This window comes from Ursus arctos, chromosome X, assembly GCF_023065955.2.
Source record: "Ursus arctos isolate Adak ecotype North America chromosome X, UrsArc2.0, whole genome shotgun sequence".
Taxonomy (NCBI): domain Eukaryota; kingdom Metazoa; phylum Chordata; class Mammalia; order Carnivora; family Ursidae; genus Ursus; species Ursus arctos.
Window position 1 is genome coordinate 106,337,938 of NC_079873.1, and position 24,051 is coordinate 106,361,988.

At 41.9% G+C, this 24,051-nt stretch overlaps 1 protein-coding gene across 2 annotated transcripts in view; it reads right to left on the reverse strand.

The window, feature by feature from the left end:
- MAMLD1 (mastermind like domain containing 1) overlaps positions 1-24,051 on the reverse strand; it is a 115,588-nt gene that overhangs the window by 80,719 nt on the left and 10,818 nt on the right. The gene's annotated exons all lie outside the window — the stretch shown is intronic.

Genomic DNA, 24,051 nt, shown 5'->3' on the forward strand with positions numbered 1-24,051 from the left:
GAGGTCAGCTCGTCTACCTAGTGTCAAGCAGCCAGTCAGAGGTATTATCCGATCGAGTGAGGTTTTCACAAGAGGAGAGCCGGAGACATGGACTACTATTGTGTGGACCCAGATAATGCTGACCACAGGCAAAGGAAGGAGTGGCATGCCCCGAAAGCACCCAAACAATTGGTTGTACCCACATTTCATGAGAAGGCATACAATCCAAGGGCAACTGCACGCGGGTGGGGGGAGAGTGTGGGACCAATAGCTCGGCGAGCCCCCCAGTCTCCGCAGGGCTCCTCAAAGCCGCAGGGAGTTGAGCTGTACACTTTCTCTGGTGGAGCACCCCACAGCATCCGCACACAAGAGGCTGTGGCCATCCTTCTCCACTGTCCCGAGTCCTTTCGCGTGCCACCTCCGCCATGTTTCCTTTCTCCATCGTGTGTTAGTATCCACACCAGGTGGAGAGCAGCAAATACAACCGGCTTAGAGACTGTGGCAAGCCAGCCGCGAAGCACTGGAAAACAGCTCATGCAACCAAATGCCAATGTTTGAGCAAACCACCACCCCAGGACTGCCTCCCCCGCATTGGCCCTGCAAGTCTAGCTACTCAGTGCTTCCATTTGCAGACATAAACATCCACTTACGGGTTCTGAAAACACCATCTAAGCCAACATTTGGACTCAAGTAATGCTAACAGGGCTGCATAATCAGTAAACTCCCTTTTCTGCTGTGTGGCTTTGCAACACTCTCCGGGAAGAAGGCACTGGAATCTTAGATAAAAGTTGACATGGAAGTAAGTTACCAGTACATAAAAATGTTGGATTTTAAGTAAAAAATATTGTACTCTGCAGATAAAGAGAACAGATATATATTTTTTTTCCTTATCTCAAACAGATCCTTTTGCAGAATTGCTAAAATGGAAGTAATTATCAAGAACTGAGAACATTAATCAAGAAAAACCTGTTCTTTCCTTGATCCCAAACTCTGTAGATAGAAGAATCAATAGACTGAAAATGAAATCAACTTACACCACGAGGAACAGTTAGTTTTCGCCTCCAAAACCCATCTGACGTTTCATACCTTCCCCAGATACAGCAGAGGTTGTCCCACCATCCCTATGAGGAGAGGAGCCCCTCACCCCCCCCCCCAGGGCCCTGCTGGTAAATAATTGACATGCAGCTCTCCAGGGGGAAAAGCTCTCACTGGGGCCGATTTCTGGCCACCCGGAAAATTCCTGCAAATGTAACAACTGGCTTTTGGGAGCGGGCGTGCACGGCCTCTAGCACACCGCTGCCCCTCCCCTGTCTGTGCGCCTCCCGTGCCTTCTACTCTGGGATCATAGAGATGGCAAATAGATAAATCACCAAAGGAGAACACAGATCACTATTAATGGTCACACACAGGTAGCCTTTTGGCCTCTGAACTCTTTCCCTAAGGATAGTTATCACGGCCAGTCTTTATTAAGGGTTAACCCAGGGCCAGGCTGTTTTACAAGCATTACCTCGTTTAATCCTCATGTCGACACTAGGAGGTAGGTACTCTTGTTATTCCCATTTCGCAGAGGAAAAAACTAAATTCAGAGAGGTTTAGCAGGTCACCCAACGTCACACAGCTCACAAGTGGGGAGCAAGGACTGGAACCTAAGTTCCCTGGTTGTGCTTTGGAAGTAAGAAGGAAGTACAGTACTGTATCAGAAAAAGTTGTAAAGTCAACAGTTTGACTTAGTTGAAGAATCAGGAAAACAACAACAACAACAACCAATTAACTAGGTTTCGGTGTTGCCTTAGCAGGGGACTCTTAACCTAGGGGTCATGAATAGAATTCAGAGAGTCCGTAAAGTCGAATGCAGGAAAAAATTAATTTCTATTTTCACTGACCTCTAACTGAAAGTTAGCATTCCTTTCAATTATGAATGTTGGCAACACACCACTGTAATCTTTACAGAACCTGTGACTTTGTCACCAAGAGAAATAGCAGACATTTTTATTTCACATTACAGTCATAGTAGGAATCTCCAAATATCACCACCTTGAAACTACAGTGGTTATGGGACCTACTGCTAGATATTATTTAATGTGTTAGGAAGCACTTACTAACAAAACAAATTTGTGATACATTTATATATGTTCACTACTTTGATAACTATTTCAGTCTAGCTGGTATCCTTTGTGATCCCATTGTTTTGTATATAAGAACGGCTTTTTTTTTAAAAGGTCCGTAAGGTTCACCAGAAAGCCAAGGACTTCCATAGCATGCAAAGGGTTAAGAATCCCAGCCTTTGAGAGTACTTTCACGAAGCCCAGGACTGGTCCTCTTCCCTTCCAGAAGGCTTGAGGCCCAGCTCGGTCCCAGAACGCTCAGAAGCCACCCCATCACAAGTGCTCTAAGAATTCTAGAATCTACAGTCTTCCCCACTGCATCGCCAGGTATAATGAGCCTTTTGATTGCTAGAGAGGGGCTCCTGAGACTTCTGTGTCTCTTTCCAGAAACAGGCATACTTGTTTGTTTAGGATGGCTGGGCCCACTCGGACAGAGGCCATGCCCATGGCTTGTAATTGTCGACGGGCACTCCAACATTTTTCCCTGGTGAGACAGCTTGGGATCATGAGTCAGTTGTTCCTGGGAAATGGCTGAGAAGCAGCTTTCAGAGATGAGGACGAAGTGGAGGGGGCGACTGAGGGAGGGGCAGGGGAGAGGCTGAGTCAGACCCCGGCCACTCTTCTAGGCTCTCCTAGAAGATGTGCTCCATGGATAGGGGGCACTGCCTGCCCTCCTGGGGCCGAATCCCTCCAGGGCAGCTTGGCTCCTCTGCCTGTGTCTCCCTTGGTGGGGCCCCAAACCCAGACCATGTCTGCCACAGAGAAATTCTAGAATGAGTGTGTTACTATCTTCATGGAAAAATACTAACTGGGTGGATCACCCACCTGCTCTTGGCTTGGGCATCAGGGGCTCCCAAAGGCACCCCGAAGACCCCAGGTGCAAGGAAGCAAGGCTGCTGTCTGGGACTCGGAGTAGTTCTGTTTGGGTGGCACTGGATTTGGCTCAGTGCTACCCAGGCTCTGTGAGGTGATGGAGGTCTGAAGACAGCGTGCCTTTCCTTCTTGACCTGTGTGCTCGGAGCTCATCTTCCCCGGCCACGTGACAGGGAGCAAGGACTTTACCCCGAGCCCCCTCTCCACCTTGCCTTTCTCCAGTCGGCCTTTAAAGAGATAACAGGAGAACGAAAGGCGAAGCACGACAACAAGTGAGCAACAGGTGGAAAACAGTTCATGTCGCAACTGCCCTCTCTGTCTGACTTGTGCACTGCCCCATGGCAAGGGGCTCCCAGACCCAGGCCCCAACGTGGCCGCACAGGTGGGCTCCAGGGCCTGGAAGGGGTGCCCAGGAAAACTGCCCATTCGTTCCTCAGAGAGTTTCCATGTCTCTGGCAGGCAGCCAGGAGAAAGGTTCTGAACACAATCTTGGTGGCTCCCCCTCCCCTCCCTTGGCACTCCGCAGAGCTCAGGCTTTCTTCAAAGGGGCCAGTGTGACTCCTGCTGATGTCCCCCTGTCCCCGACGCGCCTCTGTGCCCCACATCCACTTTGCTCTTCACCACTTTCCCCTCCTTCCGATCCTCGTGTCATAGTATAGCCCCCAGAACTAGGCCAAAGGTGATTTCTGGACACAGCCCAATGTCTGGTTTGCTGCAGAACCGGTCGAAAGACCACAAACCTCTGCCGGCCGCACAGAAAGGCATGGATTTGAAGAATCACATTGGTGTGGAATGTACAACTACTTTGAAAAAACAGTTTGGGAGTTTCTTCAAAAGTTAAACATATACCTTATAACCAAGCATTCCACTGCTGGATATTTACCTAGGAGAATGAAAGACTGTGTCCGCACAAACACTCCTACCCAGACGTTGACAGCAGTTGTATTTATAGTAACCCCAAACTGGAGGCGACCCAAATGGCCAGTAACAGGTGGACAGATGAGCCACCGCAGCACGATCTGTCCAAGCAAGTGGTAGTTGGCAATAAAAGGGAATGGACAGTGGCTACACGCAGCATGACTGGATCTCAGTCACTACGCTGGAAAGAAGAAGCCAGAACAAAAAGGAGTCCCTGTTCTGTGACTCCCCTGATGCAAATCCCTAGAAAATGCAAACTGCTCCACATTGATGGCAAGCAGATGAGTGTTTGTCCAGGGATGACGAAGAGGGCCAAGAGGGAGGGACTACCCAGGGGCATAAGGCAACTTTGGCGTGTGGCTGTATCATCCGGACTGTGGTGATGGGACACGCACACGTCAAAACTGATCGAATACGTGCCCTCAACCAATGCGATGAAACAATGGCATCGCTGCTCTGTTGCCAGCTTTGGGCGACATCCCTGAGCTTTGGAGGAAGGGACTATGGGTGATTTTTGACATTTCATATGATGCATCAAGGCACTTTCTCATTGTTCTGACGCCTGGGCTTTCCTAGCTGTCTGGATGAGAGTCTCCAGTGTCCTTTCAGTCGAATTTTCTAGAGGGTTCCAGGGGCCCCAGCCTCGGGAGAAGCTGCCAGTGAAGGAAATCACTCTTGAAAATCACAACCATCCATGCAGACCCTTTAGCAGCCACAGAGTGCGTGCGGCAGGCCTTGCCTCCTTTTGCTTGCGCTCTGCTCTTCGCCCGCATAGGCGCCAGCTCACCCACGGCAGCCAGAGCAGGGAGCATCCCACTCCGCGGTGGCCCTGCGGTGGCTCGCAGCGGGATGAGCGACTTTGGGAGCTCTGGGCTGCCTGCTGCTCAGCTGACGGGGGTGGGGAGGCCACAGACAGGGTTACCGACCTCCCAACTTTGACCATGGGCTCCATGTGGTTCCAGAACATTTTCATCTCCCCAAAGGAAACTTTGCACCCATTAGCAGTCACTGCCCATGTCCCCCCTAACCCCAGCCCCTGGCAGCTATTGATCTGCTTTCTGTTGCTAAGGATTTCTCTATTTTGGACATTTCGTATCAACAGGATCGTACAATATGCGATGATTTGTGTCTGGCTTCTTTTCCTTAGCATGTTTCAGGGGGTCGTCCGTGTCGTAGCATAGACCAGGACGTCATTCCTTTTCATGGCTGAAGAATATTCTGGCGCACGGACTACAATGACTTTCAGTATCTTCGCTTCTTCTCTACTTTCTAAATCAAAACCGTCTGGCTGGAACACACACTAGCTGCAGTCCGTGTAAGCATCGCGAGTGAAGGGCGAGCTGAGGCGTGCTGACGGAGAGCAGAAAGCACACTCCGCTGGCAGGTCTGAGTTCTAACCTCCTCAGGGGACTTGCAGCCTGTGACCGGGAGTAAGCATGTAACCCACAGGACAGTATGGGTTTGTAGGCCACCATCTTGTTTCTCTGACAGCAGCCTGTGACAACTTCTGAACATCACCCAGGACTTTTTTTCTGATGAGCCTACCTTTAGAGAGCAATGAGGCAAAAGCTAGGACTGAAATAAAAGACAATCTCTTCCGAAGCCAACACAGCCACTGTCAGACTTTTACGCCACGTATGTCCCCTCAGAACCTCCTCAATAGTCCCCGAGAGCCTGTTCACTTATCTTTCATACTTCCTGTGTTAGTTTTCTGTGGTGGCTGTAACAAATTACCACACACCAGTGGCTTCAAACAACAGAAAGTTATTGTCTCTGAGTTCTGGAAACCAGAAGTCTGAAATCCAGGTGTGGGTAGGGTCAGTTCCTTCTAGAAGCTCTGAGGGAAAATCTGTTTTGTGGCTCTGCCCTAGCTTCTGGCATGGTCGGCAGTCCTTGGTGTTCCTTGGTCTGTAGCTACGTCACTCCTTGTCTGTCTCTGTCTTCACAGGGCCTTTATCCTGTGTGTTTCTATGTCCACCTTTCCCTCTTCTTGTAAAGACCCCAGTCGGATTGAACTAGGCTCACTCTAATGACCACCTCTGAACTTGAGTACCTCTGCATGGACCCCATTTCCCAGTACAGTCACATTCATAGACGGTGGGGGTTAGGGCTTCACCATATCTTTTTTGGGGACACAACTCCACCCACAATACCATTCCAGTCTCTGAGTTGAACACCTTCCACACTTGTTAATAACATATTTTTATCACAAATTCTAGCCTACATCTCTGTGTGGGTGAGACATCAGTCAAGCCTGTCTTTGGAGTAATACCCATCTGTTGATTCTGCCTCTCAGCCGTCTGTCAGGCCCGTCTCCTTCCACTGCCCTGGCTTATCCTCATAATTTTTTCCCCTGGACTCCTGCCACAGCCTCCTCTCAGGGGACCTCCTCTGCCTCTAGTCTCTTCTTTCCAATTTGTCTTCTATACTGCAATCAGAGCGATCTTTCCAAAACACTGATCTGACCATCTTCTGTGCTCAAAAATATGGGTGGTACCATGGTCCCTCCGGGGAAAGTTCCAAAGCATGGCTTTTGGAGTTCTCCACATTTGTCAGCCCCTCTCTGTCCTGCTTCAGCCCCCTAGAGCCCCCGATGCTCTCAAACTGACCACCTCAGGGCCTAAGTAAAGGCCTAGCTGCTTGAGTGCTGGCTTCTGTTCTGCATGACCACTTCCTCACCGCATGTGACCTCTGAACCATACGTCCCCCTCCCCTCCCTGAACCCAGATATCACTTCGTTTGGACCCTTCTGGTATCCATTCGTCCAGCCCTCTGAGCATTTACTCTGGCTGGGCATTAAGCTTGGATCTCAGTGGGTTGACATGTGATACATGTCAGAATGTGCTGAACACCAAAACAGAAGGGCTTTGAGGGTGATAAAGCCTGACCAGATTGTAAGTTCCCACAAGGCAGAAAGCACACCACACCAGCATTTCATACTCAGTGCTTAGCCCGGTACCTGGCACAGAGCGGGGGCTTAAGAAATGTCTGTGGAATGAATTCTGACTAAGGAGACTAGAGAAAGGTTTCCAGGAAAAGTGACATCTGAGGGGGACCCTAATGAGTGAAAGGGACTCTGATAGGGAAACAAGACAGAGTAGAAGATATACTGAGATAAACCAAAGACAGTTCCTTCCCTAAGGGAACTGTCTAGAAATAATTATACTACAAGGCTGCAGGCAACCAATACCCTCAGAAAACAGAAATGTCCTCTGGAGGTTCACGGAGGAGGCAGCGTTCTACAGTTTGCTTTGTATTTATGGTCACTGGTTTTATATTTCTTTGTTGGCTTGTCTCCTTCACTAGTCTGGAAGTTCTCAGATGGCAACATACGTGTGTCACGACACCCCAACTATGTCCAGGGAGTAGGGAATGGCTGCTGAACATCCTTGATTGAATTCACATTGAAAATGCCCTGCTGTAATTATCACTGACAACCTTCCTACTAAAGAGGCCGATGCTGCCAGTTCTCTTTACCTGCACTGATGGAGTAGAAAAGAAGGAATATCCACAACTAAAGTTGATATGAGCCTTTGGAAAACTAGTGTGGTCTCGTTCCTTATTCCTCCTTCACTTCCTCCTTTTCTCCTCCCTTCCACTTTCCCCCTAACCCCTGCCTTCCAGAGTAGCTGGAGATGATGTGGGAGAGGAAGGCTGTGGTCAGCTCAGAAAATGCCCTGATATATATTTTTTCATTATTATTCATTATGTTAATATATATATTCGTGCTTATATAGTATATATATTCATATATATTTCTTGAATATGAAATATATCTCATTTTATAAAGTTCATTATATATATATAATTTAAGGGAGAGAGAGTCAGAAATAGGCAGGAATAAAATGTAATGCCACATAAGGGAGTAAGTTTCTTGCCCCTGGAAATGTATGTTCAAGCATGTGACAGGAAACAACATAATGAAAGAAAATAAATAGAGAATTTAGGCATCAGAAGTGTGGTTATGCTAGATGACTTTATGATTCCATCTAACACAGAGATTTCATGACCATGGCTTCTAAACTGCTAGAGAATCAGGACTGAATGACTAATTAGCTGGTGAGGGGCTGTAAAAGGAGGAGTTGGAAATAACTACACAGTTTCTGGTGAGTGTTGTTGCTATTATCGGAGTGAGCAGGAAAGAGGAGCAAGTGATCCTCGCACCTGAAGGCTCACTGGGTCTAAAGCTCAGGTGACAGGCTGGAGATTGAGATTTGAGGGTCACCGGTTTTCTTCAAACACCCAAACAACCAAGGAGAGCACACACACAATAAGAAAGAGAACCCCATTTACAGAAACAACAAAGAAAATAACATTGCTAGGAAGAAACACAGCAAGCATATATGTGCAGAATCTCTATGAAGAAAATACTAAAACACTCCTGAAAGACTTGAAAGTAGACCTGAACAAATGGAAAGACACTCTTTGCTCTTGAATAGGATGACTCACCTCATTAAGACATCATTAGTTCCCTCTAACTTAGTTTATAAATATGAAATGCAATCCTAATAAAAAGTACCAAAAAGCTTTTTAGTGCTGCTAGACAATTGACACTAAATTTCTTATGGAAAAATTAATATACAAGAATAGCCAGGAAAACATATTATAGGACACTTTTGGTTCCAACCAAAAGTCCCATTTCTCTCAGGTCCTTCCTCTTACAACTAAAAAACCTGCACATTGCCTAACAACATGAATGAATTTAAAAATATTGAATGTCCACTTACAAATGATTAAGATGCTACACTTCACATTATGTGTATTTTACCATAATTAGAAAGTTTTTAAAAAAGCAAACTGTAGAAACAAACAAAACCTGGAAATAACATAACAAACAAGTATAAGAAACTTTTAGAAGGCAGAAAGAGAGGGTGGGTGGTCAACCTAGGGATTTAGAGACTTGAGGAAAAGCTCATCAGGGAGTTCGATGGGTTTCTTTATTGACCCCCATAGATCCTGGACAGGCTGCTGCAGAAACCTCCAACATGGAACTGCCAACAAGTACAGGCAATAATAACAATAGTAATAATAATAAATAATAATAATAAAATTCTTTTCCCATTAGGCAAACACTGATGGAACGGTAGACTAAATGACAGAAAACTTTCTTAAAATTCCCTACCCTGCTCCAGCCTACACCAACAGAAAAACCATCCTTGTCCTGTGGTTTCAGCCAGGCAAAGTGGGAAACTGATATTCCACCTTACCCCATCCCCAACCCTATGTAAGCAGATGGCCATACTCTGATTCCTCTGTCCAGAGGTGTCAAGGGTCCAAGCATGCTCCCATTTATTTTCCCACTGGGGTAGTGTCAGCTCAACAAGCAATTACAAATACTCTTGAAACAAATTAAGAACAACAACAAAAAATCTCAGCAAAGAAATAGAAGTTATAAAAAAAAGAACCAAATAGAAATTACAAAGCTGAAAAGTACAGTAACAAAATAAAATAATTCACTGAATGGGCTAATTAGTAGGATGGAGATTAAAGGAGACCTTCAGGGACCTGTGGGACAACAACAACAAAAGATCCAACATTTGTATTATTGGAGGTCCAGAAGAGGAGAGAGTGAGATTAAAAAATTAATCAAAGAAATAATAGCTAAAAACCTTCCAAATTTGGCAAAATCATAAACCTACTCAAGAATCTGGGGTAATCCCAAACGGGAAAAATCCAAAGAAAGCCATGCCAAGACACTTCATAATTGAACTTCTAAAAGCGAAAAGACAAAGAAAAAAATTATAGAGAAGTATCAGTTCAAAAGATAGGGGATTTCTTTTCAGGAACCATGGGGTGCAGAAGGAAGTGGCATAACATTTTTCAAGTGCTGAAAGAAAAGAGCTGTCAACTCCAAATTAGATCTCTGGCAAAAAAATATCCTTCAGGAATGAAGGGGAAATCGAGACATTCTTGGATGAAGGAAAACTAAGGTATGTCATTGATAATACTCCCTTCATTAAAGAATGGCCAAAGGAAGTTCTCCAAGCAGAAAAGAAATGATAACAGAGAAAGAAACTTTATAAAGGAAAGAAGAAATTCAGAATAGGTAAGAACAGTGATAAGTAAAATAAACCCTTCTCCTCATGAGTTTCTTCAATCTTATATTTGATGGATGAAGCAAAAATTATAACGACATCTCATCTACTTCTCAGTGTGTACAGAAGAAATGGCTAAGACAATTATATTTAAAAAGCAGGGGAGGGAAAAGGGATCTAAATGGATGTAGGACTTCTACACTTCACTCAAAGTGATAAAGTGCAGACTGTAGACCATGATAAATTACTCATGTATACTGCTATTAGAGTAACATTAAGTGGTTACTAGAGTAATGACTAAGAAAGATTATACAATATGATACTCAAAAACACTAAGTATAAATCAAGATGCAATCCTAAAATATGTCTCAGTAACCCACACAAATGCAAGGAAAGAGAAACACAGGAACACAAACTAGAGGAAGCAAACAGAAAAGAATAAAATAGCACACATCAGCTGGAACATATCAACAATTACCTTACATTTATATGGTATAAACACACCAATTAAAAGACAGAGATTGGTAGAGTAGATTATAAAAATGGCCCAACTAAATTCTACCTACAAGATATTCCAAATACAATAGCATAGGTAGGTGGAAAGTAAAAGGACAGGAAGATGTACCATGCAAACATTAATTTAAAAAAAAAAGCAGTAGTGGCTGTATTAACATCAGAAAAAGACTTGAGAGCAAAGCATATTATGGGAGACAGACAGACATCGCATCATGATAAAAGAGTCAACCCACTAGGAAGATATAATGATCCTAAATGTGTACACACCAAACAACAAAGACTCAAAACACATGAAGCAAAAACCGAGAGAACTAAAGGGAGACATAGACACATCCACCTGATACTTGAAGACTTCAACACCCATGCTCAGCAATAGATATAACCACCAGTCACAAGCGACAAAAATGAAGAACTCGACAAGACTTTGTTGACTAACAGGCTCTAGATGACATTTATGGAACACCCCACCCAACAACAGCAGGTTACACATTCATTTCAAGGGCCCATAGAACATACACCAAGATAAACCATATCCTGGGTCCTAAAACACACCTCAACAAATTTGAAAGCACTGAAATCACACAGAGTATGTTCTTTAATCATAATGTTCTTTAATCAGAGTAGAAATCAATAACAGAAAGAAATCAGAAAAATCTCCAAATACTTGAAAATTAAGCAACACACTTTTAAACAACCCATGGGTCAAAGAGGAAGTCTCAAAGGAAGTAAAAAATACATTTAGCTGAATGAAAATGAGAACCTAACTTATAAAAATGTGTGGGGGCACAGCTAAAGCAGTGCTGAGAGGGAAACACGTAACACTAAATGCATACATTAGAAAAGTGGAAAGCTCTCAAATTAGTATGTAAGATTAATCAATAATCTAAGCTTATACCTCAAGAACCTAGGAAAAGAAGAGCAAAATAAACCCAAGGCAGCAGAAGGTAAGGAATGATAAAGATGACGAATCAATGAAATTGAAAACAGAAAAACAATAGAGAAAAATCAATGAGACAAAAAGCTGATTCTTTGAAAAGATCGACAAACTTGACCTCTAACAAGACTGAAAAGGAAAAGAGAATACGCCAATTAGCAAGATCAGAAATGAAGCAAAAAGCTATCGCTTACAGACCTGGCAGACATCAAAAGGCTAATAAAGGAATATTATGAAAAACTTCACATGCACAAATTTGACAACTTCAGTGAAATGGACCAATTCCTTGCAAAGCACAAGCTACCAAAATAGACTATTTGAATAGCCCTATCACTACTAAGGAAATTGGATTCATAATTTTAAAACTTTCCCCCACAAAACACCAGACCCAGATGGTTCCATTGGAAAATTCTACCAAACATTAAAGAATTAATTCATACCAACTTTACACCTTCTCTTACAGAAAATAAAGAGGAGGGAACATTTCCAACTCATTTTATAAAATTAGTATTGCCCTGATATGAAAACCAGACAAAAACAGTAGAAGATAGAAAACTAGAGACCAAAATCCATCATGAATGAAGGTACAAAGGTCCTTAAGAAAATTATTAGTAAACGGGGCTCCTGGGTGGGTCAGTCAGTTAAGCGTCTGACCCTTGATTTCAGCTCAGGTCATGATCTCAGTGTCCTGAGATCAAGCCTTGTGTTGGGCTCCTTGGTCATCAGGGAGTCTTCTTGTCTCCCTCCCCCTCTCCCCCTGCCCTAACTCACGCACTCTCCCTCTCTTTCTCAAATAAATAAATAAATCTTAAAAAAAAGAAATTATTAGCAAACTACCACAACTTCTATACTATGAACTATATAACCCAAATCACCGTATAACTATTAAGGAGATGATTTTGTAGTTTAAAACCTCTCAAAAGAGACCTCCACACCTAGGTGGTTTCACAGGAGAATTTTTCCAGATGCTTAAAGAACTAGTACCACTTTTACATAATCTCTTTCAGAAAACAGAAAAGGCAGGAACTTCCCAATTCGTTTCATGACTCTGATACCAAAGCCAGACAAACACAGTACAAAAAAAGAAAACATGAAACCATTATCTTTCATGAACTTAAATTTAAAAAAAATCAACCAGACATCAGCAAATAAAATCCAGGAATATCTAAAAAGAATAATATATAATGACCAAGTGGGGTTTATCGTGGAATTGCAAGGTTAGTTCACCTTTTGGAAATTAATCCATGTTATCCACAATATTAACGGGCTAAAAAAGAAAAAGCACATGATCATATCAATTGATGCAGAAAAAGCATTTGACATATTCAACACCCATTCATTATTTTAAAAACCCCATTTTTCATAAAATTAGAAACAGAGAACTTCCTCAATGTGATAATGAGCATCTACAAAAACTCTACAGCTAACGTTATACTTTAATGATGAGAGACTGAATGTTTTTCCTCTAAGATCAGAAGCAAGGCAAGGGGGGAGCCTGGGTGGCTCAGTTGGTTGAGTGTCTGACTCTGGGTTTCAGCTCGGGTCATGACCTCAGGGTCCTGGGATTAAGCCCTGCACTGGGCTCTGTGCTCAGCTGGGAGTCTGCTTCTCCCTTTCCCTCTGCCCCTCCCCTGACTCATGTGCATGTGCTCTTTCTCTCTCTCTCTCAAATAAATAGATAAAATCTTTTTTTTTTTTTAAAGAAACAAGGCAAGGACATCTGCTGTCACCACTGTTATTCAACAAAATACTTACAGTTCTAGCTGGTGTAATAAGGCAAGAAAATAAAATAGAAGTCATAGAGATCAGGAAAAAGGAACTACATCTGTCTCTCTCTGCAGGTGACATGATTATCTATGTGGAAAATCCCAAAACACTTGACAAAGTAGCTTCTAGAACTAGTGAGTGAGTTCAGCAAGGTCACAGAACATAAGATCAACACACAAAACCAATCACATTTTCATATACTAACAACAAACATTTGGAAACTGAAATTAAAAATACAATACCATTTTGGCATAAGGATAGATGTATAGATTAATGACACAGAAGTGAGGGTCTAGAAATAAATCTTACATTTATGTTCAATTGATTTTTGTCAAGACGTGCCAAGACAAAACAGTAGTCTTTTCAACAAATGGTGTTGTGACCACTGGTTATTTGCAACCAAAAGAATGATGTTGAATCCCTTTCTCACTATAGACAAAAATTAACTCAAAATGGAAGCCAGACCTAAATGTAAAAATGAAAACTACCAAACTCTTATCAAACATAGCAGTAAATCTTTGTGAGCTTGAATTAGATAAGAGTTTCTTAGATATGGCATCAAAAACATGTCATTTAAAAAAATTGATAAATTAGATTTCATAAAGTTGAAACTTGTTTGCTATAAATAATACCATCAGGAAAAAAGGGGCACCTGGGTGGTTCAGTTGGTTGTGCGTCTGCCTTCAGTTCAGGTCATGATCTCGGGGTCCTGGGATCGAGGCCCGTGTCAGGCTCCCCAGCAGGGAATCTACTTGTCCCTGTCCCTCTGCCCCTGTCCCTGCTTGTTTTCTCTCTGTCTCTCTTAAATAAACAGATAAAATCTTTAAAAAAAAATACCGTCAGGAAAGTAGAAAAATGACCCAGGGAATGGGAGAAAATATTTGTAATTCATATATCTGAGAAGGGTTTAGTATCCAGAATACATAAATAACCCTTACAACTCAACAACAGGAAGACAAATAAGCCAACTTAAAAATAGGCAAAAGACCCAAATAATCATTTCACCAAAGAAGATATACAAATGGCCAATAAACACACAAAAAGATGCGCAACATCAGTGGCTATAATTAAGAAGACAGAAAATTACAGATGTCCATGAAGATGTGGAAAACATTGGAACCCTTATATGTTGTTAGGGAGACAGTGAAGCTGTGCAACTACTTGGCAAAACATTCTGTCAGTTCCTCAAAATCTTAAACACAGAGTTACCATATGACCCAGAAATTCCACTTGTAGGTACAGACCCGAGAGAAATGAAAGCTACGTCTATACAAAAACTTGCACATGAATGTTCACAGCAGCATTATTCACAATAGCAAAAAAGTGATAACAACCCAAATTGCTACCACCTGGTGAATGGATAAACAGACTGTGGTATATCCATATAATTGAATATTATTTGCCAATAAAAAAAGAATGAAGTACTAACACGAGCTTCAACATGGATGAAACTTGAAATATTATGCTAAGGGAAAGAAGTCAGCCACAAAAGGCTACCTACTGTACACCGCCATTTACAGGAATGTTCAGGATAGACAAATCCATAGAGACTGAAAGCAGATTAATAGTTGCCAGAGGCTGAGGGTAAAGGGGGATGGGCAGTGGCTGCTAATGGGTATGTGGTTTCTTTTGGGGGTAACTAAAATGTTCTGGAAATTAGATATGGGTGATGGTTGCACAACTCTGTGAATATACTAAAAAAAACCCCACACAATTTAAGTGAATTTTAGGGTATGTGAATTGTACTCAAAAAAACCCATGTTTTAAAAACACAAAACCATTTACAACTGCTCCAAAGGAAATGCAATGCATAGGATCCACATCTAGAAAATTACAAAATACTTATGAAAGAAATAAAGATCTCAATAGATGAAGAGACTTACTGTGTTTATTGATTAGAAGATGCAACATAGTAAAGATTTCAATTCAAACTGATCTATGATTTTAATGCAATTCCTATCAATATTCTAGCAAGGCTTTTTGCAGACATAGACAAGCTTATTTTAAAATTTATATAAAAGCTTCAGGTCCTAGAATAAAACGATTTTGAAAAACAAGAATACAATGGGAGGAGTCACTCTACCTGGTATTAAAGATTATTATGCAGCAACATTAATGTGGACTGTGTGACATTGGCCAAGGGATAGGCACATAGATCAAGAGAGCAGAAACAGACTTACACAAATATGCCCCACTTATTTTTTGACAAAGGTGTAAAAGTAATTCAGTGGAGGAGGGAGAGCCTTTTCAACAAATGGTGCTAGAGCTTTCGGCTCAAGTCATGATTCCAGGGTCCTGGGATCAAGCCCCACATTGGGCTCCCTGCTCAGTGAGGAGCCTACTTTTCCCTCTCCCCCCTGCTCGTGCTCTCTCTCTCAAATAAATAAATAAAGTCTTTAAAAAAAATAGATCACAGTCTTAAATGTAAAATACATAACAATGAAACTCAATAGGAGAAAATCTTTGGGACCTAGGGCTTGTTAAGAGTTCTAGATTCAACAACAAAAGCATGGTCCATAAAATAATCTTTTTGTGAAAGACTATTAAGAGGATGAAAAGACAAGCTACAGACAGGGAGAACATATTTTCAAATTCCATACTGGATAATGGACAAGTATGTAAAATATATAAAGAACTCTCAAAACTTGATGGTAAAAACAAAACAAAACAAAACAAAAATCCCACAAATAATCCAATTAGAAAGTGGGCCCAAAAGGAAACAATCAAAAAAACTAAGAGGCAGCCCACGGAATGGGAGAATATATTTGTAAATAATGCTACAGATAAAAGATTGGTATCCAAGATCTACAAAGAACTTCTTAAACTCAATACGCGAGAAACAAATAAACAAATCATAAAATGGGCAGAGGATATGAACAGACACCTTTTCAATGAGGACATACAAATGGCTAACAGACACATGAAAAAATATTCAAAATCGTTAGGCATCAGGGAAATTCAAATCAAAGCCACAGTAAGATACCACCTTACGCCAGTTAGAATGGCAAAAATCAACAAGGCAGGAAACAGCAATTGCTGGAGAGGATGTGGAGAAAGGGAATCCCTCCTACATTGTTGGCGGGAATGCAGGCTGGTGCAGCCACTCTGGAAAACAGTGTGGAGGTCCCTTAAAAAGTTAAAAATTGAGCTACCCTATGACTCAGCCATTGCACTACTGGGTATTTACCCCAAAGATACAGACATAGTGAAGAGAAGGGCCATATGCACCCCAATGTTCATAGCAGCATTGTCCCCAATAGCTAAATTGTGGAAGGAGCTGAGATGCCCTTCAACAGACTAATGGATAAAGAAGTTGTGGTCCATATATACAATGGAATATTACTCAGCTATCAGAAGGAACGAGTTCTCAACATTTGCTGCAACATGGACGGCACTGGAGGAGATAATGCTAAGTGAAATAAGTCAAGCAGAGAAAGACAACTATCATATGATTTCTCTCATCTATGGAACATAAGAACGAGGGCAGGCCTTTTTAAGAAGAAGAGTGCTCTTTTGTGCATTGGGTGTTATACTCAACTAATGAATCATCGAACCTTGCATCAGAAACCAGGGATGTACTGTATGGTGACTAACATAATGTAATAAAAAAACATTTAGAAAAATTGAATAAATACAGTCACATGAATAATAAACACTTCTTATTTTAAAGGGAAAAAAAAAAAGAAAGAAAGTGGGCCTGAGTCATGAACAGACACATCACTGAAGAGAATATACGGATGGCAAGTAAATTCAAGAAGAGGTGTTCAGTATCATTAGGCATTAGGGAAATGCAAATTAAAAGACAACGAGAGAGCACTCCACACGGATCAGAAAGGACCCCTCATACACTGCACTACACCACTACCAAAATTATGCTGCCCGGAAAAAGCCCATCTCAGAGGTTACATACTGTTTAATTACATTTATATGACATTCTTGAAATGAAAAAATTACAGAAGTGGATAACAAGTGAGTGGTTGCCATGAGTTTGGGACTTGGGGTGGGGCGGGGTGGAAAGGAGGTGGGTTTGGTTGCCAAAGAGCAAAACTGAGAATCGTTGAGGTGATGGTAGCGATCACATGAATCCGCACATTTGATCAAACTGCTTTGAATTAAATACATACACTCGTTCATAGATGAGTGCAGGTAAAACTGATAAAGTCTGAATAAGTGGATGGATTTCATCAGTGCCCGTGTCCTGGTTGTGATACTGAACTACAGTTATGCGTGATGTTACCACTGGGGGAAATTTGGTGACGGGTATATGGGATCTCTGTTGCATTATTTCCTAAAACTGCATGTGAACCTACAATTATCTCAAAATAAAAAGTTTTAAAGGTCACACTGTAAGTCTTCTATAATTAAAACCCTGTGGTATTAAAGGAACAGATAGATTGACCAGCGGAATGGAGCATACATCTAGAAATAGACTCAAGTATACGTGGAAATTGAATATATGATAAAGGTGACATTTCAGATCACTGGGGCAAAGATAAATGTTTTTAAAAACTGGGGTTGTGATAACTGAGTAGCCATTTGAAAATAGGCAGAGATCCAAACCATATAACCATCCACAAGGATAAACTCCAAATGGATTAGGAATCTAAATGTAAAACCTGAAACCCATCAAATAGTGGAAGAAAATTGGGTGAATTCGTCTTTAACCTGGGTGTGAGGAAAAGCTTTCTAACTGTGACTCAAATCCAGATGCGATAAAAGAAAAGGTTGATATTTGACTACATAAAACACCTTTGCAGGGCGCCTGGCTGGCTCAGTCAGTGGAACGTGCAGCTCTTGATCTAGGGGTTGTGAGTTTGAGCTCTCTGTTGAGTGTAACGATGACTTAAAAATAAAATATTTTTTAAAAAGCACTTTTGCACGACAAAGAAAAATAAACACCATCAGGAAACAACAAATTGGGAGAAATTACAACATATATCACAGGTTAGAAAACTAATAGCCTTAATATAAAAACTCTTAAAATTGAGGATAAAAGACCAAAATTCAATAGAGAAAGGGAGAAAGACATAAACAGATAATACACACACAGACACACACACACACCCCAAAAAGGCTCTAGAGCATATGAAAAGATGCTCCAAGTTACTCATAATTAGAAAAATACTAATTAAAATTACTGAGATACCATTTCTCACCTATCAGATTTACAAAAATTAAGAAGTATAGCAAACACTTTGTTGGCAAGGTTTTAGGAAAAAAGACTCTCTCACACATTACTGATAGGAATGCAAATTGGTACAAACATTTCAGGAGAGGAATTTGACAATACTTGACAAAACCAATAGGTGTTTACTTTTTGACACACCCATTCCACTTCTAGGAATCTACCCTGAACATATACCTTCAGCGAAATGAAAATACGTATGCACCAGGTTGCTCTCTGCAGCATTGTCTGTAATTGCAAATACTGGAAACAACCCAAAGCTCATAAATAGGAAGGTGGCTGAATAATCCACGATACCTCCACACAATGCTGTAACCAAAGAATGAGAAAGAGCTCTAGGAAATGAGAAGAGGTGATTGCTAGCATGTACCGTCACGTAAAAAAGCAAAGCCCAAGAAAGGATCTATAGGATCCTACTCTTCGTGTAAGAAAGAAATACACAGACATCTGCTCATTTGTGCAAAAAGAAACACGGGAAAACGAATGAGGCTGGTTACTTAGTGGAGCTGAATGGAATAAAGTGGGAAGGATAGAAGTAATGGGAGGTGTGGCTTTCTGTACAGTTTCAACTTACAGAATTATGTTATTTTTCACATGCTCAAAAAAAGATTTAAAATGAACAAATATGGGGAAACAAAAACCCCAAAAGTAATCTAAACAGAAACAAGTCAACTGAACCGTACTCAAAAACTAGCCCAGGTAATTTTTTAACAGTCTTTGGATGATATAAACCCAAGCGAAAGACAAAGAGAATTCTAAACAAATGTTGTACTCTAGTTAATGGGCTTCTTCTCACAGAGTTCTGTGTTAGCAATTATGAAACTACCTTCTGTGTATTCTAGGATTCAGTAAATGAGTAAATACATTATGGACAATAGCAGGGAGATTTCTCACTGTCATAAAAGGGAGTTACAAATATGGACGGGGAAAGAGAATTAACTTTGCTGTTGGATTAGGATTTAGAGACATCAGTGTGAACTCATGGATGATAGATGATAGATAGATAGATAGATAGATAGATAGATAGATAGATAGATAGGAGACAGACAGGTAGGTGGGTAGATAGAGAAATTACCACAATAATAAAAATTAGTAAGATAATAAAATGAAATGTAGATGTGGGTTAAGTAATTATTTTCCTACCTTTGTGGCCTGAGAGGGTCTATTAGCAATGACACTCTTGGAGAAATGAGCATATATCTAGTACCCAGATCTTGGTTTCTAAATACCATTCTCCACCAAAAGAAACTCGGACTCCTTGGGAAAATGGCTGACTTTGAGGGCTGTGGCAGAAAATGTATAAGAGGAGCCTGGAGCATCTTGTTGTGCCAGAAACTAAGGCCACACTCACAGAATGATTACGGACATGTCAAAAAGCCTTAAGAGCTGGCATAAAGGGGCTCCCACTGGCCAAATTTGGGACAATTTGAGCATCAAAATAAATAATGATAGTAAGGGATTATAACTCACTGAATAAAAAAAAATAACCCACAAGTTTACCTGATATAAATAAATATATAGGTAAATAAACCAGGGAGGAGGGAAAGCTCTCTCACACAGTAGAAAGCCAAACAATACATATAGAGAGATGATGAAATTAGAAATTCATTATTTGGCAACCAGCATAATAAACTTGCCTCAGGCAAGGATCATCATTGGATGCTAAAGTAGTGAGTGAAAGCTTTCAGAGTAACAGTATATTAACATTTCTTCAGATATATCCCCATAAGATAATTACAACAGGAAAACTAGTACCTTGGCAGTGGAGAAACCTGGCAGACGCCACATTAAGCAAGTGATCAAGGTTAACATCACCAGTAATGAGACATCTAGTTACCACAGACCTCAAGATCTGATGCACGGACCAGGACCCAGCATCACTTCTGTGGCAGTCCTGCCACAGCTGCAGAGCCTGAATCCAATCACAAAGAAACATCAGACAAATCCAGAATGAGGGGCATTCTGCAAAACAACTATACTTTTCACAAATACCAATGCCATAAAACACGAAGACAGATTGAAGAATTGTTCCAGATTAAAGGAGACTAAAGGGACATGATGACCAAATGCACCATATGACCCTGAACTTTCTTTTGCTATGAAACACATTATTGGGACAATCAACAAAATTTGAATAAGGGCTTTGGATTAGATTGGAAACAATGTTAGCTTCCTGATTTGATCGACCTCCTGTGCTGGTACAAGAGGATGCCTCTGTTTTTAGGAAATATACATTCACGTACTTAGGAATGGGAGCATTATGTCTGCAGTTTATTCTCACACAATTCAGAAAAAGAAATAGTGTGTGTGTGTGTGTGTGTGTAGAGGGGAGTGGATAAAACAAAGAAAATGTGGTAAAATGTCAACATTTAGGAATGAAGTGACAGGTATTCAGAAATCATTTGTATTATTCTTGCAACTTTTCTTGAATCTGAATTCATGTCGAGCTCAAACATTAAGGAAAAAAAGGTTAGAAGTGATCAATGAACCCCCAGGACGAAGGGAAGGTGTACAGAGCAGAGCAGAGGCCTGAGTGCCAACCATTCGGAAATGATCCCAGTTGATGGGAGGAACAGGGCAGGAGTCTCTAGGTACACGCAGGCATTCAGCGGATGGTTGCTGTCATTTCGATAAATTTCAGGTCCACACTGGAGCTTCCTCAGACAAAAGACCTGCTGCCAATGGTCTGCTGAGCCCTGCTCAGTGTGGCCGACACCAGCTGGTTCACTGGACTCCCTATGGCTCTGCACTCCTAAGCCAGCCCACAGGCAGAAAAGCTGAGAATCAAAACTCCTTTCAGGTAGAGTCATTTTGGAGAATAGATGGGTGGATGGATGGATGGATGGATGGATGGACGGATGAACAGGATGGACAAATGGATGGATGGATGGATGGATGGATGGATGGATGGATGGATGGACGGACGGATGAACAGGATGGACAAATGAATGGATGGATGGATGGATGGATTGATGGATGGATGGACAGGTAGGTAGACAGTTAAGATATGGCTGTTGAGCACTTGTTATGCAGCTAGTCTGAATTGAGATGTGCTGTGAGTGTAAACTACACACTGGAGTGTAAAGACTTCACATGATAAAAAAAAATGTACAAATACCTTGGTAATTGTTAAGTTGATCACATGTTGAAATAACATTTTAGATAGATTGGGTTAAATAAGATATATTATTCAAATTAATTTCACCTACTTTTTAACTTTTTCAATGTGGCTATTAGACAGCACTGGCCTAGTGGATTCGTGGTTTTGCAAGTTTTTGTTCAAATCTCACCTTCTGGGCAAGATCCTTGCTGCCTATCCCATTTAGAAGTGCACCCTTCTCTGCCACTCCCCAAATCCTTTCCTTAATTGATTTTGCTGCAAGTCACTTATCACCTCAGACATTTTTTACTTCTTAATCTTGTCTCCCTTCGGTCTCCCCCACTGGACAGCCTTCCATGAGCATTTTTTTGTCTGCTTTGTTCACTCTTGTATCATCACCCTGACAAATCATTAATTTGCATAAGTTCTTCACCATGGGTACTTAGTAGCCTTTTACATCGTAACTCTCACATATCTGCCTATCCCTCCTTCCTTCCGTCCATCTGTCTGTCTGTCCATCCATTCATCTATCTGTCTGTCCATCCGTCCATCCATCCACAGCACCAGGCACATAGTAGATACACAAAACATCTTCCTTGAATCAATTTTTCAGAATGACTTTTGACCTGTTCCTGAATTGATCAGCACCCAAGTTCCAGCTTTGAATTACTTTGGGCTCCAGTTTCATATGGACCCGACCTGCCGGAATTGGAGAGGGGAAGCAGCCCAATGTGCCCCACAACCTGTGAGAGTCCACAATAGAGAGAAGGGTCTTGGGCACTGTCCTCCCGTCCCCCCTCCCTTTTAGGAGCCAAAGCTCCTAACAAATCCGAGTGACGGGGGAGGGGATAGATACATTTTCCAAGAAGGCACACAGCCATCAGGAACTATGCCGGCAGAGAAGCTTATTCGTTTGTTCGTTCGTTTATTTATTTATTTATTTATTTATTTATTTATTTATTGAGACAGGGAGAGCACAAGCAAGGGCAGAGGCAGAAGGAGAAGCAGATTCCCCACTGAGCAGGGAGCCCACCGCGGGGCTTAATCCCAGGACCCCAAGATCACGACCTGAGCCAAAGTCGGCCACTCAACCAACTGAGCCACCCAGGTGCCCCAAGAAGCACATATATTTAAAAAGTACTAGTCCATTTCAATTTTCTTAGACCCCATGTTTCCCTTCCGCTTTCAGTGGTTCAGGCAATCACTGAGTTTTGCCTCTAGAAAGGATTTAAAAGTCATGTACTCCACTGGTCAAATCACAGCCTCCAAATGTAATAATCCAACCCAAGAAGAAAAGAATCTCAGAGAGTCCTCTACTCTTCTCTGCTCGCCCCTTCACTGGAGTGATGGGGACCACAGGGTCCAGAGAGGGGAGGGGACTTGCGCAAGGTCACACAGTGAGGCAGCAGAGCTGGGCCTGGCACCTAGGTTGCGTCCACCCAGACACTGGTCCTGTTTCAGGCCAGGGTGGCAGGTGGGAGGGGGTGGCTGGGCAGAGGTAAGAGGTGCTTGGTCTACAACCCGGGAAAACAGTCCCTGAGCTGGTGGCCTTGTGGGGATGAGCTGAGCAGATCTGTAAGCGCTCCATGAGTTACAGGTGGCCAACACAGACCCTTTGCTCTACTGTGGACCCTCACAGGTGGTGCGACACATTGGGCTGCTTCTCCTCTCCAATTCGGACAAGTCAGGGGTCAGTGGACCCCAAAGTAATTTTCAAAACAAACAAACAATAAGCAAACTTGCCAAGTACTGTGGGTACAAGCAGTTGAGAAACTTAAAGCTTCTTCTAGACAAGACAAACTGTTACTCATTACAAAAATAAGGGTGGGGTAGCGCGAGTTGTTTTTTTTTTTTCATAATGAAAATTAGCAAATATGAAGTCAAACCTAAAACAGCCCATATGTTTAAATTAAAATAATTCCGAATAACAAGTCTCCAAAGAGCACATCCCTACCCCCAGCCCAGTATTTTTTTAAAAATCTGTTTTATCTTAAATTAGGCATCGGTACCAACAGAATTAAATATTTACTTTAGTTGAGAACAACTCTGTTACTAGGGGCAAGGATAGGGGACAAAAATTCCTTTTTGATAAGTTACCAATTGATAGCTAGAAATCAAAATCAACCCCTATCTTCCTTCTGCTGCCTGCAAGCTGGAGGCCCGGATGATGCTGCTGTTAAGGGTCTGTGAACCACAGGGCAGAGCACACAGCACCAGGGTGGGCTGGGAGTGGGAACGCCTGAGTCCTGGACTAGCTCAGCCCCGGCATCCTCGTGTGTAAAACCAGGGGTCTCTAAGGGAACTTCCACTTTTCCCATTCTGTAGTCCTACATAAATACATACCAATTCCTTTCATCTTTACCCAAACTTCCAGAACTATTCTTGGCTATATTAACAGTCACAGCCCCACCTACCAAACTAATACAACCCCCCCCCCCACATTGTCAGGTCTCTGGTCATTTCAAAAAGAGCAAATGATGATTTATCCTTTTCAAATATTTTAAGTAACTTAGAGTTTAATTTGCAACTCATAGAATCATGGAATGTCAGGGCTGGAGGAGCCCTTCAGATTTCCCCTAGTCAAGTCCTTCTTTGTATAGATGGGGAAACTGAGGCTCAGAGCTAGATGTGAAGTACAT